The sequence below is a fragment of the Chiloscyllium punctatum genome, chromosome 45, assembly GCF_047496795.1.
Source record: "Chiloscyllium punctatum isolate Juve2018m chromosome 45, sChiPun1.3, whole genome shotgun sequence".
NCBI classification, from domain to species: domain Eukaryota; kingdom Metazoa; phylum Chordata; class Chondrichthyes; order Orectolobiformes; family Hemiscylliidae; genus Chiloscyllium; species Chiloscyllium punctatum.
In genome coordinates this window covers 42,919,016-42,937,443 of record NC_092783.1, presented here as the reverse complement: position 1 = coordinate 42,937,443, position 18,428 = coordinate 42,919,016, and the positions used below count along the sequence as shown (strand labels likewise).

At 39.8% G+C, this 18,428-nt stretch overlaps 3 long non-coding RNA genes across 4 annotated transcripts in view; 1 reads left to right on the top strand and 2 right to left on the bottom strand.

The window, feature by feature from the left end:
- LOC140467319 (uncharacterized) overlaps window positions 1-1,328 on the top strand; it is a 56,186-nt gene extending 54,858 nt beyond the window's left edge. Inside the window, exon 5 of the long non-coding RNA XR_011955403.1 lies at window positions 1,182-1,328. This is a non-coding gene — a long non-coding RNA (uncharacterized lncRNA). The remainder of the gene's footprint in view (window positions 1-1,181) is intronic.
- Window positions 1-18,428, bottom strand: part of LOC140467320 (uncharacterized) — a 134,740-nt gene that overhangs the window by 76,638 nt on the left and 39,674 nt on the right. The gene's annotated exons all lie outside the window — the stretch shown is intronic.
- Window positions 1,021-12,218, bottom strand: LOC140467321 (uncharacterized). The gene is made up of 2 exons (XR_011955407.1): window positions 12,058-12,218; window positions 1,021-1,294 (listed from the first exon to the last, which is right to left on the bottom strand). It is a non-coding gene; the product is annotated as an uncharacterized lncRNA (long non-coding RNA).

Below are 18,428 nucleotides of genomic sequence, written 5' to 3'. Positions count from 1 at the left end.
ATGTAGCAATTATTTTGCAAATTAGCAATTTATGTCACATCTCAGCAACAGTATGCTGAACTCACCTGCAAAGAGGTTGAAGAAGGAAACATGAGAGACACTATAACGCAGTCTAGCTTACAAGAAAATAATATTGGCACATCATGCTCTCATGTGCAGGTGATGGTTTAAGCTCGTCACCCTGACCTACATAAAATGTTTACAATAAGCCAGTAACTTTGAAAATCTGTTAAAAAAGCCATTCAGTTTGCAGATGATGAGCAGGTAATTGCTACAATAATGATGTACAAGTTAACACAAGTTAATTCCCATCGAAGTAAAAAGCTGGTGAGTGAGAATCACACGATTGGACTGGAGAAGTTACCTCAGGTAGAGCCAGACCTATAACATTTGTGGGCAAATAACACTGGCAATGAGTGTGAATTAAAATTTAAAAAGAAAACAAAAACAATCACCCCTTAAATTGAAAAGAGACTGAAATTCAGTCAGTTTGATTGGCAGCCAAGGAGCTCCAGCATGAGGCAACAGGAAAAACAAAGAGAGATTTTTAACAAAAGCAGTGTGCATTCAAATTAGACCTTGAGCACCTCAAAACAAATACAGTTGTAAGAAACCAAGACCAACCATAAGGGAATCAATGCTATAATGAGGGTGTGGGAAGGAGGTTATGCAGAACCAGGGGAAACAAACAATCACTATCTTGCCCCAGTAGAGAAACATATATCAGCAGCAAAAGTCTGGTACATTATGACTCATGATTTTATTAAAACTAAAAACTTATTCTAAATTTGAAGGAGGGCTATATGAGATGTTAGGTTTATCCAAATATTGTCGCTGTTAACACACAAATGGCAAAGAAGTGACCTGGCTAACACAACATCACTACAAAGGAATATATTTATCAGACTTTTGTGCATCAATCCTGTAAATTACAATATTTCAAAGTGTGTCATTCTTAGAGTTTATGATTTAATGCCTGAATGAGAGACTGAATTTAAAGAAACTGACTGAATCCAGAGAGAAATTATTGAAGCTATTTATTATTCAGAGACACATTTCTGGAAATATGTCCAGATGATTTAAGAATCCGGTTACTTGATCAGAGTGTCAACATCTTGAGCAGTTAGGTATACGCACTGATCATCTTGAGGCCTCATGAGCACACCTATGCTGTTTTACAGTTGGAAGACCAGATGTCTCAGGATGTGCCACAGAAGACCGAGCAGCAAGCCAGCTGTTCAGCCCATCCCAGTTGACTCTGAAGAACATAAAAATCCAAGTCGAAGCCAGAGATCTGAAGGGAATGAGATCAGGTGTGTTAAATCTAGTCAGGCAAACCTCAAGAAGAACAACTGTTTCAGAAACTGTACAACACAATCAGGAGGCCAACTGAGACCCCAAAATATGAAATTATCAGTGGAAATAGTATTTAAACATTGTTTTTGGCTGGCCTTTGTGAAGAGGACAACAGTAAAGGGCTTGATAGGTGCTGGCTGTTCCCTCATGATTGTATATGATGGATTCATAGTGAAGGATTCATGTGATGCAAATTGAAAAGCTGACTAATATCAGAATTGTGGATGACCAGAAGTATCCATCGCCTCGGTTCTATCAACAGGATTTGGTCCCATCGGAATTCAGCAGTTTTCCAGACAGACTAAACAACATGGTAACCATTGTCAATTATCTTTTTAAAAAAACCTATATGCTTCAGTGTCAGAGAGGAAAATGTGCTATTCTGACATTTTCTGGCCTACATATGACTCTTAGACCCACAACACAGTGGTCAACTTTCAGCTAAAATCTGGGAAATAAACGCAGGCCTAGCCAGCAATGTCCATGTTTCACAAATATATAAAAAGAATTATGACTACTTGCCCCACAAGAAAAAATTGGCCAAATAATTACTCAACATACATTTTAAGCAAAGAATTACTGACAAGTTACAAAATAGGTCTTTGTTGATAGGTAGTTAGCAAGTTAATTAGATTCTTTTGATGTTGCTTCCACAAACAAAATAATAAAGTAATCTGTTTTTATATATCTAAAGCAATCAGTTTGTTTGTTCTGGTAATTGATAACCACTTCGCGTTCATTGTATTGGAATATCTTTGATCTCTTTTCATGTCTGTGAATAGCGAGAAATGCAAGTCAAAGGCAGGAATATAAACAACGTAAGCTTTTGAAACATATAGTGCAGAGACAGGGTTTATTAAACTGAAAGACAAAGCAATGGTGCCTGGGGATAAAGCTAAAAAGGATGCATTACTGGTGAAGTTAAAAATAAGTATGTTCGAGATAAGTCAGACAACGTATAGGGACACCAAAAACAGCTTGAGCAATCACTTTACTGAATATCACCATTCAGTCTGGAAGTGTAATTCCAAGCTTCTAGCTACTTGTGATTTAACAGTCTGCTTAAAAATGTGTTGCTGGAAAAGCACAGCAGGTCAGGCAGCACCAAAGGAACAGGAGAATCGATGTTTCGGGCATAAGCCCTTCTAACGTCGATTCTCCTGTTCCTTGGATGCTGCCTGACCTGCTGCACTTTTCCAGCAACACATTTTTAAGCTCTGATCTCCAGCATCTGCAGTCCTCACTTTCTCCTATTTAACAGTCTGCCCCTTTTCCCTTCTGCTGTCTCTGCTCTGGTACTACTCTCCTGTTCCACTTAAACTCAAGGATCTCATCTTTCAGCAAGAGTCTTTACAGGCTTCCAGGCTTGATATTGGATTCCAGAATTTCAGATCACAACACCAGCCATCACTTATAGCAACACCTGGTGATGACTCTTCTTTGCCATTTACACTTCCTCTCGACACATTATTTGTTTCTTTATTCATCCCGTTGCCACTAATACCTTGCATCACCATTTATTTGGTCATTTAATCATCATTACCTTCCGCTATTTCACAGACCTTGTCTTATGTTCTTCTTATGCTCTGTCAACACTTCGTGCTTCCAGTCTTGCTTCACGCCTGTTACACCTCATTTTTTTTCCAGTTTGTTGAAAAGTTATTGACCAGAAATGAACTCTAATTCTCTTTGCACAGATGTTGTCCAATCAGCTGAGTATTTAATTTTTTTTTCATTTACATGTTAGGTGACCTTCACTAGGTGTGTGGAAGCATTGCATATTGGTTATTTTTGGACTATGGGGGAAAACATTGCAGCAATTCTATTGGCGTCTGATCACAACTGTTGCTGGATCACTTGAAAGAAAACAGATAAAGAATTATTGTCAAGTCTTCTTTCACCAAGGCTTCATTTGATCCATCTTTAGAAAGATTGATGAAGCAAGTATGTAAAATACACCACTATCCAGATCATGAAGACATGTTGTCAAGTCTTGAGGTTACAATATAACACAAGACATAGGGCGCTGTAAGTGTACCCCTGGAGAATAAGACACTTTTATGAGAGTGATTAATAGAAACAAAGTGGAGAAAGAATCAAGTTTGTAAAAAGCCCACCATGTTGAATATAATTTTCATGATATAAAACCATGAAATCATGGGAATATTCAGATTTTTTGAATTAGACTTTATTGTCCTGTGCACTCAAGTACAAAAGTACAGGAGTGCAGTGAAAGGTTTTCAATATCACTCCACATGGCAAAAACTTAAGAACAAGCTAGAAAGAAATAAAGAACAAACTGAAAATATAAACATTACAGTCACTCTTAATGTACGAGTGTAGAATCCCTACAATCTAGAAACATTAGGCCCAACAAAACCACATTGACCCATCGAAGACTATCCCACGCAGACCCATTTCCCCTGACTAATGTACCTAACCTGCACATCCCTGAACACTATGAGCAATTTAGCATGGCCAATTCACCTAACCTGCACATCTTTGGACTGTGGGAGGAAACCAGTACACCCGGTAGAAACCCACAAAGACATAAGGAGAACATGCAAACTCCACAGAGACAGTCAGCTGAGGCTGGAATCAAACCCTCATCCCTGGCGCTGTGAGGCAGCAGTGCTAACCACTGAGACACCATTCTGCCCATAGTATAGCGTAAAGAAGTAAATAAATTTAGTTAAAAGTTAAATATTAAGGTCATTCTTAGTATTAAGCTGACAGGTAAAGAAATAAAGCTAAAAGTTCAACTATTGCAGTCTTTCTTAAGTGATTAGCCATGCTGGGACCGCACTTCTTACAAGGGCTCGATCTGCTCCTCTTTGGCAGGCTTTCCCTGAGCTGTCTCGATGTCCCCAGCTCTCAATGTCGCTGCAGATGTCGAAAGAATCTCCATCACTGTGTTGAGCTCGCTCCTGGGATCTCAGACCATCAAAGTTCCAATCCAGGCCTTCAGCCACTGCCACATACTGGACTGCCACAGGATCGATTAGCATTGGGTCTCATGCTGAGTTGGATATGATTAATCATATATCCTGCTCTCAGGCCAGATAAATCTGGTAACAAAAGATTCAGAGTTGAAAAATGTGGTGCTGGAAAATCACAGAAAGCCAGGCAGCATCTGAGGAGCAGGAGAATCGACGTTTTGGGCATAAGCCCTTCTTCAGGAATGACTGGCTGAAGAGCTTCAGGGCAGAGGAGATGACCTGGGGGGTGAGAGAGGGACTCACTGAGGAGAGCTTCTTCAAGGTAGGCATCCTTGCAAGAGGATTCTTTAGGAATTGAAGAAGGGCTTATGCCCAAAACGTCGATTTTCCTGCTCCTCGGATGCTGCCTGGCCTGCTGTGTTTTTCCAGCACCACATTTTTCAACTCTGGTACTCCAGCATCTGCAGTCCTCACTTTCTCCTAACAAAAGATTCAGCATGTGTCATGTCCAAACTCCACTCCAAAGAAAATGGCTGGAATTAAATAGGACAATTCTGTCACCTTATGTTCATGGTTTTTCTTACAAAAAAAAATTCCCCCCATCTAAGAAAATAACAATGTGTAGGTCCAGGAGTAGGTCATTTCAATAAGGCCACAATCAAATTAGTCATGACTTTAGCTCCACTAACTGCCTGACCCCAATAACTCTGAAATCTCCCGCAGATCAAAAAATCTATCTAACTCAGCTGGGAGTACGCTCATTGACTCAGCCTCCAGGGATCCCTGCGTAAGAGAATTCAGAATATCAACAATTCCCTGAGAGAAGAAATTCCTCCTTGTCTCTGTCTTAAATGGGAGATCCCTAAGGCTTTTGCATATCATCATTATCAGCTGTCCCTCACAGATGAGGATAACTCTCTTCCACCTTCAGGGTGGGTATGTGCAGACCAATGTGGCTGCAACAGGCTCTGTCATACTTGGGGCAGGTGGTGCTTATGGGAAGGGGTGGATGGGACATTGGTGTGGCAGTGCGCTTCTTCCACTGTTTTCACCTGGCTTCCATTTTTTTCCTGACAGCAAATCTCGAGGCACTCAATGCCTTCCCGGATAATCTTCCTCCACTTTGGATGATCTTGGGCTAATGATTCCCAGCAGTCTGTAGGAATGCCGCACTTCACCAGTGAGGTCTTGAGTGTATCCCTGAAGGGCTTCCTTTGTCCACCTGGGGCTCACCTGCTCTTTCGAAGCTGGGATTAGAGCATCTACTTGGGGAGTCCTATGTCAGTCATATGGACAACATGCCCAGGCCATCACAGCCAATCAAGGGTGGTCAGTGCTTTGATGCTGGGAATTTTGGCCTGGTGAAGGACACTGGTCTTGATGCGTCTTTCTTCTGATCAGATTCGCAGGATCTTGCGTAGGCAGCATTGGTGGTTCTGCTTTAGTACCTTGAGGTATCTGTTGTAGACGGTCCATGTCTCAGAACCATACAGGAAAGAAGGAACAACCGCAGCTCTATAAAACATGACCTTGGTGTCGGATTTGATAGTGCTGTTCTCGAACATGCTTTTCCTCAGGTGGATGAAGGTTGCACTAGCACACTAGAGGAGTCTCTTCATGAATAGCTGCTTTAACTGACTGGACATTTTGAGATATTGGAAGTGGTCAACTTTCTGTAAGGCCTCCCCCCGGACTTTGATCATTGGAGGTTTGCTCTACAGTGCCAGGCGAGGTTGATGGAGGATTATCTTCTTGTGGATGTTCAGGGGGAGACTCATGCTCTCATATGGTTCCAGAAAGGTGCTGACAACGGTCTAGATTATATCCTCTGAGATTGTACATACACAAGCATCATCTGAGTACTGCAGCTTGATGACACTGGTTGGAATGACATTGGTTTTGGTTTGAAGGCAATGGAAGGTTGAATAATTTCCTGCTGGGTCTATAAGTTCAACCCACTCCAGTGGAGAGCTTGTTGATGGTGAGGTATAGCATTGCAGCGAGGTAGATGGAGGGCAGCACTCGGGTAATGATGCAGCCCTGCTTGACACCAGTCCAAATGGGGATAGGGTCAGTGATGAAGCCATTTATCATTACCACGACTTTCATGTTGTCATGGTGCAGGCAAAGGATGGTGACAAATGATGCAGCCAAAGCGGAGAGGGATGCTTCATAATACTTCCCAGTTGACCATCTCAAAGGCCTTTGTCAGGTTGAAGAAAGCCATGTACAGGAGTAGGTTCTTTTCACTGCTTTTCTCTTGCTGTTGTCGTGTGGTGAAAATCATACCCTTTGTGCCTCTCTGTGGCTGAAAGTCATACTGTTAATCCAGGAGGAGTTCCTCAGCCACATAGAGGCAATGGTTGAGGAGGACCTTTGCGAAGACTTTGCCAATAGTTGACAGCAGGGAGATTCCCCTGTAGTTACCACAGTCGGACTTGTTCCCTTTATGAAAATAGTCATGACTGTGATATCTCGGAGTTCTCCTGGGATGCTCTCCTCCTTCCAGGTAAGGCCGATGAGGGCATGTAGCTGCAGCAGGAGCTCTGTGCCTCCACATTTCAATGCCTTCATGGGAATACCACTTACTCCAGTCGTCTTGCTGTTCTTCAGCTGGCAGAAGGCCTTCTCTATTGCATGCAGAGCTGGCGTGTTGCTGAGCTCATGGCGTGTAGCGTGCTATGGGTGTTCATGGACACTTGAATCAATGACAGAGCCCTGGTTGAAAAAGAATTCTGAAGTGCTCCCTCCAGCATTTTTGGATGGCTTCTTTATCTTTGATAAGAGTATTCAATCCTTGGTCAGCAGGAGGGTAGGGCCTTGGCTGTTTTGTCCGTATGTGGACTTGACAGTACAGAGAAAACTCTGCATGTTGTGGTTGTCGGCCATTTGTTAGGCTTCCATTGCTTTCTGTACCCACCGCCTGTTCTTTATGTTGCAGTTTTGTTGTTGGACCTCTGCCTTCAGTTACCTGTAGGTTTGCCTTTTCTCTTCCAAGTGCGGTTATTATTTTACATTCAGAAATGCCATTCGCTTCCAACTTAATTGTTCTTGGATCTCATGATCATTCTTGTCAAATCTGCTTGGTGTTTCTTGGTTAAATGGCTGACTGAGATTTTGCAGGCATTGATGGTGGCAGTCTTAAGGATGGACCAGAGACTGTTGGGATCCTGAGAATCCATGTCGCCGAGGGTTATGAGGTTTGTGGAGAGGAGCTGGTTGTACGAGACTATTCTTCCAGGTTTTTAAGTGCCCTGATGTTGATCTTTTTGCAGCACTGTCTCTACTGCGGTGGGACTATATTTATATTGATCATAGCTCGGGTCAAGAGGGGTCTGTCCAGCAGTCATTGGCTCCTGTCATGGCGTCTGTGATATGAACATATTTCTGAGCCCTCGCTTTGACAATGACATAGTCAATGAGGTGCCTGTGCTTGGAGCTTGGGCTCTGCCACGTTGTTTTCTATTGTCCCTTTGGCAGGACAGTGTGTTGGTGATGGAGAGATTGTGTTCACAGCATTTGGTCAGGAGAAGGTTATAGTTGGAAATGGACTGTATGTGTATATGGAGCATAGAGAGTAGTTCCATCATGATTGTGAGTGCAAAATAGTAACTGTAATTATTTTTTCTTTTCATTTGCAAGATTTCTATTAGCTCCTGGGCGGTAGCCAAGGTATCTATGGGAAAATTATTGCATCAGATAATAGAGTAATTAAACAAAGACAGTAAGTGGTTAGAGTATAATAAACATTTTGTCCCCATTACGCAAGCTTGAAATAAATGACAGAAAACTGTTTGACAGTCTGATGTCCAAGTTCTGCTGTCTGAATAGTGAGAAGTGGAAATTAAAGCCATTACAGCTGTTTACTTCTAGCTATTTCTACCAAGACAATGATGGGCCTAATTTTAACCCTCTGCACATGGGTGAGCCTTTAATAAGTTTCAGCCTCACACAATATTTCAGTAAATGAATCATAGAGTATTTTCTAAACACAAGTAACAAGTGGGAGTGAGACCTAACAAAAATAATGTTTCACTTCAATTCAATAGCTCTAAGAAGTGTTTCAAGTGAACTATTTGGAAAGAGCTCAGTGTCAGAAGAATCAATTACTTTTTGAGGCCATTGCTGAAAAATACTGTGGCATGAAAATAATATTGTTCATTTAAATGCAAAGTTTAGCCAGCAGCAGGCATGAAGAGTTCCAGAATGCAACAGTTCATCTTAACAAAAGTCGTCATTATATGTCAAACACATAGAAATAGAATTCACCAGAATGTACTCAGCCTTCAAATTAAATTTACATTAAGTGGGTGGTGGCAATAGAACTTGCTCGGACTTTTTCAGGTAGTGGCAAAACTAGAGGTCTCAGCACTGACCTGGAAGAATGACACAGAACAAAGAACAGTATAGTACAGGAACACCAAGACTGCTCCACACATGATGCATTTCTAAATTAAAATAAAATACTTTTGCCTCTATGCAGTTTATATTGCTCTATTCCCTATCTATTCATATACCTCTTAAGATGCCTCTTAAATGTTGCGATTGTATCCGCCTCCATCAGCTCTGGTAGCACATTCCAAGCACCTACCACCCTCTGTGTAAAAAAGTTGTCTTTCACAAGTTCTCCCAGTTTCCATGGCAAGAATTTTAACTCTTTCAAAATACAAGATTTTGCGACGTTATTTTCTGGGGCTTCCCAGCATTTGAGCTAGTGATATTACCAACTAATAAATGACACTTAAAATACTTTTGCAGAAAGTAAACTAGTAAATAAAAAGCAGTGAAATAAATTCACATTTTTAAAAATTTAAACACATCAAAATAAAGATTGGGACATCTCAAGAACAGGTAGAAGCTAAAGTATCATAAAATTAGTTTTTATATCTAGTTTAGGAACAACCTGGAAATTAATCATAATGGTGGACACATTTAATGACAATCTGACCTGGAAAAAATATTTGAAATGATTAACCAGCAGGAAATATTATTCAGGTTGGCTTTCCAAAAGCCTAGTCTGAATAGGGCTCAACTTGTTATTGGATTGCTAACAGTGATCATAAGATGGAAAATGAAAATGTCTTGCCAGATCAATCCATTTAGCTGATTATTGGTTCAATGATTTCGTGGGGAGGGTCCAGGGTAGAGATCCATAGGTTGATTTCAGTGGAGCAGTCAATGACAGACTGTAGCTTCAAGATTTCTAAATTAATCTGCTCTTTTGCTAAATTCTATGATCAGATTCAGAGGGGTACCAATGGTGAAAGCTGACCATTCAAATCCCTGCAAAGTCTGGATAACTTTGCACTGTATTGCAAAATGGAGTTATCATGATGCACTTCAGAATCAAAGGAAATATTAGCAACAATCTTCTAAAATTTTGCCCTTTGCTTGTTCAAGTTGAATCCCTTGTGATACCACACTGTCATTGTGCTTTGCAACACCTGTCCAGCAGGTGGCGCTAAACTTCATTGCCATTACTGCTTTTGAACCACAACACTTTTCAATTATTATTTATCTTCTTGATTTTATTTCAAGAATTACTTGGAGAGTTCTTTCAAAGAGCTAACACAGGTATAGTTGACTGAATGGTTTGCCTCTGAGCTTCATCATTCCATGATTCCTGGAGATGAAATATGTATCCCTTTAATTAATTATGCCTTCATTAGACTTCATGAAAGATTACGATTGTTTCCTTAACCTATTCTAAAGCAGCATTCCTGATCTGAAGTGATATTTACACCATGTTACACAATCACTAGCTTAACTTTCATGGAGTTTTTGACTTTTTACCTGCCAAACTATTTTGCTTCAGTGACAATGAGCATGTGATGTGTATGTGCATGTACGAGAGCACAACAGGTGTACATAGAGGCCAGAGAACAAAGAAAGGAAAGAATCTACCAAGTTCCAACACATCCAATGCATTCCAATGTTAGATCATGCAATGGGAGGATACCACTTAACTGTTTAAATACTTGGAAATTGCAGCTTTCCCTCGTAAATTTAAACAGTCAAGTAAATTACATTACATCCATTTCTAACCTTAAGCTTTTGATTTTGCTCAGATACAGAAAATGACCTGATTGAGAAGGTCCGCTGAAAATATTTGCCAATGTTTCTTGATATTGGTCTAAACATAGAAATTGGAATTAAAAATCATGGGACATGCACTTGTAATGTATTGTCTGTCAGTCCACACAAAAATCAAAACTGCAAAACAATTCCCTGTATTCACAATTCTATTAGAAATGTTGTACAAGTGTTAGTAATGTATTAAGGAAGGGAAAAATACCCAGAGTAGGGCAAATAACAATAAACGTTAATGTGCTTCACACAGCAGATAGAGTCATAGAGTCATAGAGATGTACAGCATAGAGACAGACCCTTCAGTCCAACTCGTCCATGCTGACCAGATATCCCAACCTAATCTAGTCCCATTTGCCAGCACTTGGCCCATATCCCTATAAACCCTTCTTATTCATATACCCATCCAGATGCCTTTCAAATGTTGCAATTATACCAGCCTCCACCATTTCTTCTGGCAGCTCATTCCATACACGCACCACTCTCTGCATGAAAAAGTTGCCCCTATATATATATCTTTCCCCTCTCATCCTAAACCTATGCCCTCTAGTTCTGGACTCCCCTACACCAGGGAAAAGACTATGTCTGTTTATTCTATCCATGCCCCTCATGATTATATAAACCTCTGTGAGGTCACCCCTCAGCCTTCAATGCTCCAGGGAAAACAACCCCAACCTATTCAGCCTTTCCCTATGGCTCAAATCCTTCAACCATGGCAGCATCTTTGTAAATCTTTTCTAAACCCTTTCAAGTTTCACAACATCTTTCTGATTGGAAGGAGACCAGACTTGCATGCAATATTCCAAAAGTGGCCTGACCAATGTCCTGTACAGCCGCAACAGGACCTCCCAACTCCTATATTCAATGCTCTAACCAATAAAGGAAAGCATGCCAAACGCCTTCTTCACTATCCTATCTATCTGTGACTCTACTTTCAAGGAGCTATGAACTTGCACTCCAAGGTCTCTTTGTTCAGCAACACGTCCCAGGACCTTACCATTAAGTGTATATGTCTTGCTAAGATTTGCTTTCCCAAAATGCAGCACCTCACATTTATCTAAATTAAACTCCATCTGCCACTCCTCAGCCCATTGGCACATCTGATCAAGATTTCATTGTAATGTGAGGTAACCTTCTCCACTAACCACTACACTTCCAATTTTGGTGTCTTTCTCAAATTTACTAACTATACTTCCTATGTTTCTATCCAAATTATTTATATAAATGAAGAAAAGTAGTGGACCCAGCACCGATCCTTGTGGCACTCCACTGATCACAGATCTCCAGTCTGAAAAACAACCCTCCACCACCACCTTCGAGCCAGTTCTGTATCCAATTGGCTAGTTCTCTAACCTTGCTAACCAGTCTCCCATGGGGAATTTGTCAAACGCCTTACTGAAATCCATATAGATTATGTCCACCACTATGCCCTCATCAATCCTCTGTTACTTTTTCAGAAAACACAATCAAGTTTGTGAGATATGATTTCCCATGCACAAAGCCATGTTGACTATCCCTAATCAGTCCTTGCCTTTCCAAATATGTGTACATCCTGTCCCTCAGGATACCTTCCAACAACCTGCCCACCATCGTCAGGTCCACTTTGGCTTGTCCTTACCACCCTTCTTAAACAGTGGTACCACGTTAGCCAACCACCAGTCTTCTGGCACCTCACCTGTGACTATTGATGATCCAAATATCTCAGCAAGGGGCCCAGCAATCACTTCCATAGCTTCCCACTGAGTTCTAGGGTACACCTGACCAGGTCCCAGGGACTTATCCAGCTTTATGCATTTCAAGACATCCAGCACTTCCTCCTCTGTAATAGGGTCATTTATCAAGATGTCACCATCTATTTTTCTGTCCTTCTACTTCCATATCCTTCTCCAGGAATTACATTTTTAATAGGATCACACTGTAGAGACAGGTCAGTTTATTCCTAGTTAAATAGTAAAGACAATTATTTGTAGAACAAAATTCTGCAGTAGGTTACAATGCAAAGGCATCATCTACATGTTTACCTATATTGCTGTCAGAAATGCAAAGAGCTCAATGTTTAATGGGGATGGAGTTGCAATAAAAAACAAATTGCTAGTTCACTATGGTCTACATAAATGGTTTGAAATGGGCTCAGTGTGTTTGTAAGTATTCGTCTATCAACTATTTTGTTACAAACACTTACTTAATTGATAATGTATCCACTAATATAACAAAGAGCATCCCACTTGCCAAAATACAATACCATAAACTCTCCAAACACACTTACCAAAATGTGGTCGAAGTTTATAACTTTGAAATTAACCATTTTTCAAGAACAAAGATCATTCAACTTGGAATTCCCCTTTCCTTTCTTACAGCCTTGTATGATATTTCAGTGTCTTCTTTAACGTGATAGACAGTTTTAGTTCCAGGAGGCCAAATGTCTCAATGAAAAGGCCAAAAAGAAAAATTGTTTTGGTGAATGTTACACAACTACTTTGTGAAAATAAGTGGAGGCAAAGATGAAAGGATTACACTTCAAAGAAATTGGCAATTGAACAGACAGGCGAAATTCAATCTGTTCACTCTAATGGGAATTGTCTGTATTCGAAGGGATCGTGTGTACTAAAGGTATGTCAATATTGGGAATAGTTGACAAACCTTCTCCACAGGCGATGAAATGCCATGCTGCATTTCCCTGTTAAGACACTATATTCCAATATCTTGCCCATATTTATAAAATTACTTACTATCCTTATACTTTACCTATTGCAGTAACCCTAAAAGGTAAAACCACACAACACTGTCTGAATGTTGTGTTGCTTTATTGAGAATGATAAGTATTGGAGTTCTAACAAGAGGTGCACAAAAAGATAACCAATTACTCAAAGTATTATTCTATGTAACCACATGCCAACTCTGTGGTAATTCTTGGTTCTGGAACCTCTTTAGAAGTGAATTCAGTCTATTAATTCTCGCAATAGTCTGAGAATCAGATTTGAAACAACCACTGGGTGGGTGGGTAGGGGAGATGAGGGAGAGTGGGAGATAGGATAATGATCACATTGAGGTTCTTTTTTTAAATCACAAAGATAAGAATTTTTACTCTGTGCATTAAAAGTTTTGAATAAAAGTCAGCAAATAGTTCTGAAGAATGATATATACTCAAAACTGTGACATGTCATCTGATCCATGACCTATAATTTTCAAAAGACTGCATGATCTCCTGAATTTCTCTAACGTTTTGTGAATTTTCACTTTGATGGAAATGTTTGTGGTTTGCAAATATGGAACTGTTAACGCATAATGTCCAGCAAAGTTTCTTGGTCAAAAGCATTTATTCTTAGGTTAGATTACTTACAGTGTGGAAACAGGCCCTTCGGCCCAACAAGTCCACACCGACCCACCGAAGCACACCCACCCAGACCCATTCCCCTACATTTACCCCTTTACCTAACACTACAGGCAATTTAGCATGGCCAATTCACCTAATCTGCATATTTTTGGACTGTGGGAGGAAACCCACGCAGCCGCAGGGAGAATGTGCAAACTCCACACAGTCAGTCGCCTGAGGCGGGAATTGAACCCAGGTCTCTGGCGCTGTGAGGCAGCAGTGCTAACCACTGTGCCACCGTGCCGCCCCCATACTGTAACTGTTTCTCTTTTTCTTTGCTAGCACCCATTCAAACTTGAATTAAATGATCATTCATCTGAATACTTGATTAAAGCATTTCAGCCAAACTTCAATAAACAGAGGCATTTGAAGAAAAGGGAAAGGATGTGTTTGATTTGTGTAAAAAAAATCTCATAAATCATAACAAGCCATAAAACAGTACTCTGATGATATATTAGCCATGTTTGTTCACTGGCTTTGATGACAATCATCCCTTTACAATTGCTGTCCACTGTATTGTAGTAGTGATAAATAATAAAAATTAATTTCATCAAGTGGGGCTCAGACACCAAGATGTCATACAGAGCAGATGGTTCGCATAATCTACTTTGACAAATTTCTATTTAAATTGTCTTTTTTTCAAAATACAAATTGGATCAATATGGTATACTATAACAGTACCACAAGAGACAAAATTAATTTTAAAATCATTAAATAAGGAGAGAAAAAAATAATTAATCGTTTCGATTAGAAACCTATAAAGGACAAGAGAATCACAGCCTATCAAAGCTAGGCAACTGTATTCTATAACAACTCATGTATTCTGGGCTCTTAAACAAATCTATAGCAAGGTTTCCGTGCAACATAATTCAAAGCTCACTAACCGAAAGCTCTACATTAAGAGACCTTAAGTGGAGAGCTGTGTCAGTGAAACTTGTCAGAGAATCTATATGAAATTTATAGCAGAGGAGCATGATATTTTTAAGTGGGCTGCAGTTGATCAAAAGATGGACTATTAATATAATACTGCAGGTAAGGTTTTAATATAAGAATAAATTAAATGGTAGCAAAGTGTAGATGGCCGAGTTGTTAAAGAAATTATCATACCCCCGAAGCCTCATAGAGAGAAAATTAATCTATATTCCACCTTATCCTGTTATGGAAAATGTAGAATGTAATAAAGAATGGAGATAAATTTAAAGTGGCAACATCATGCAATGGAAAAAGTGGAAGCATATTTTAAGCATAAATTATGTATAAAACCTTGTATCGAAGTGTATGGTAGTGTAGTTGTTGTTACTCAGCAAATAAACAGGAGAGGCAAGTTCAAATACCTCCACCCCCTGTCCAAGTTTAGCATGTTGAAGTCAGTTTAAAAATACATAGCAGGTTGTCAACAAAAGAAGTCATGCAGTCATTTGATTTCTTTCCAGAAAGGAAACCTGATGACCTTAACTGGTGTGGCCTATATGTGTATCCAGTACATTCAACATCAACACAGTTAACTCTGATGTGCTGAAGCAAACCATTCAATGTGATAAAGAACAGCAACTCAAGAAGGCAACCCTGCACTATCTGCTTGGGGCCACTAGAAATGTGCAATAATTCCAGATCTTGGAAATAATATTTTAAAAATTAATTCTAAGATACTAACTTGAACTGGAAAATCCCTTCTTCTAAAAAAAAATCTTCCGGCTGTTTTTAAAAACGTAATTGGTTTATTGTCGGTCTCTAAATGTTGACGCCTTAATGAATATTGACCTCAAAGGTCTTACCTCAAAAACAGCATGAAGCTCGAGCAAAAGCATCACTATGTGGTCCTCCTGATTGTAATACCATGTAATTAATTCCCTGAAGCAGTAAAGTAGCATATGAGTACATATCCACGGCAACTAATTGGCAATCTCAAGGGTAATATTGGCATAGCAGGCTGATAGATAGACAGCTATCTGAGATCATTAAGCTCTGCTGTAGCTGTTAGAGTTAAAGTAGTATACAATTAAGTAGTCAAACTGGTTTGAAGCAGTACAGAGTCCTGGTTTTGTGTGGAGTATTTTTGTGTAACTTTGCAAAGAAATAAAACATAAAAAGCAAAAACCAAACTACTGAGCACTCTGAAAATCATTACAATCTTCTAAGCATTGTTAAAAACCTACTTGCTGCGTACTTCTACAAAGAGAGTTGATAGAGATTCTGCATGCATACAAAAACCTCAAAAACCAAGTCAACCTAAAAAAATAATTATTTCCTTTCCAGCTCTGTAGTACTAAGCAGCAATGGATAAATAGCCCACCATTCTCTCAGCATGTTCAAAACCTTGTCCCAGCATAGTACTTATTCTCTGGTACAGCCAGCAAATTCCCTCTTGGTTAATACCAGCTCTACTTTTTGTTTTCTTTGGAAAAGTCCAATAAAGGAAGCTCTCACTTGCCTGCGGCAAGAAGTACATAGAAGGATAGAAACTAGAAGAAGAAGTAGGCCATCCAGTCAGCCATTCAATACCATGACTGACACTATATCTCAATACCATATTCCCACTTTCTCTCCACTTCCCTTGATCCCTTTGATATTTAAAAATTAATCAATCTGTTTCTTGAATATATTCAGCACTCTGGCCTTTCCACCCTGCTGTGGTAGTGAGTTCCACAAGTTGGCCAGCCTCTAAGTGAAGCAATGACAGGCCATGACATGTTAAATTATATCTGCCTTCACACTCTTACAATGGCAACGTATAGTAGACATGAACAATGTTCATGGAAGGGGAAAACACGTTCTCGAGATAATTAGGGTAATGATTACTTTGGAGTGGGTGTATGATTCTACTGTTACAAACTTCCTCAACAGAATCAAGAGAAGTTCCAAGGAACTTTGAATGACCAATGGGTTTATTCGGTATAGCAATAATCAATCATAATATTTTCATCAGCAGATTTTAGTTGTAGGATTATTCTCATTGGTCCTTGACCAGCTTTCTCAATTGAATTGTTGCTGTAGGGCCGGCCATAGCTATTAGGAGATACTGAGGACTGCAGATACTGGAGAGTCAGAGTCGATAAAGTGTGGTGCTGGAAAAAGCATAGCTGTCCTGCTGAAGAGTCCTGCCAGAAACATCAACTCTCCCTGCTCCTCAGATGCTGCCTGACCTGTTACATTACACTTTATCGGCTGTATCTGTAGTCTACATTGTTGATTAGAGTTTGATCAGTGCCAGAAGTATGCCTGCTTTTAGAGAAATTAATTTCTGTTTAAAAGTGAAGTTGTTCGATTCTGATTTATAATAATTCTACTTATTGAAATAAAGGGTGTCTTGTGAAATTTGTTTTAAAGGTGTAGTTGTTATGTGAGAGGAGCTTATGAAGATATTAAAAATGTTATTGTGTAATCCCAGAAGGATTGCTTTGTGCACATTGTTTCACAGAATTTGTTAGACAAACTAATTATAGTTCCTTAGTTACAGTTGTTGAGGGGAATTTTAAAAAAAGCTTGTAAATAATATTCCAAAACAGAGGAATTTTCTCTGCAGACTAGTTTTGTCCTGCAGTCATGATTGTGTGCATTGTTCCAGGCAGTAAAACCCATTTCATGTTCCGTCCTGTTTGAATTCCAGTGGCTTAGGCAGATCACAGCAGCTGCAGGAAAATTCCAGCTCTTACAGAAGTTGCCAGATTGAAACCATGACTGCAAGTTGCCCATTTTACTGAGAACACTAAGAATTATAATCCCCTGTTAGTGAACAATTTACAAGTAAGGGAACATTATTTTTTCCACAAACCCAAATCAACATTTCTCTTTCCTCATTTCCCACACACAAATGTGATTTAATTATTTGCAGTTTACAAGGAAAGAACTAAAAGTTGCAAAGCAGGACTTTGTATTGTATTCAGTCTCAGAAAGAAGCAAACCCTTGTCAGTTTCTCTACATTCAGTCAGGTTAATCTTAATTTACATTATACCTGTACTTTATCGTTCTTTACAAATAGCACCATATATGACTTTCATTTGCTTTTTTTTAGATGAGATTCCCTACAGTGTGGAAACAGGCCCTTCAGCCCAACAAGACCTCACCGACTCTCCGAAGAGCAACCCACCCCCCTCTGACTAATGCACCTAACACTATGGCCAATTTAAAATGGCCAATTCACCTGACCTGCACATCGTTGGGAGGAAACCGGAACAGCCGGAGGAAACCAACACAGACACGGGGAGAATATGCAAACTCCACACAGAAAGTCGCCCAAGGCTGGAATTGAACCTGCGACCCTGGTGCTGTGAAGCAGCAGTACTAACCACTGAGCCACAGGGTGGAGGTATTTTTGATTGCCTTTAATCCTAATGTGCTCGCCCATTTTCATAACTTAAAGAAAATAGCTTTTTGGATTTGACTGATATACTTACTGATGTGTTGATGAATTGATATTTGGATGCAGAATTACACTCCAGAACGCCAGTAGCTTTGACTTTGTGGCATCGGTGCTACTCATGCACACTTTCAATGTGGCCCACAAGCACCATCTTCATAAGGGTAAATGTTATTTTCAAACATGGAAGCATACTAAAGGAACAGTTCAGAAGGTCAGACAGCAGAAATGCTGAATTGCTATTTCCAACCTTATTGCTCCCTTCCATGCGTTAACCTTACAAAGTACAATTTCAGTGAGACAAAACAACGTTCA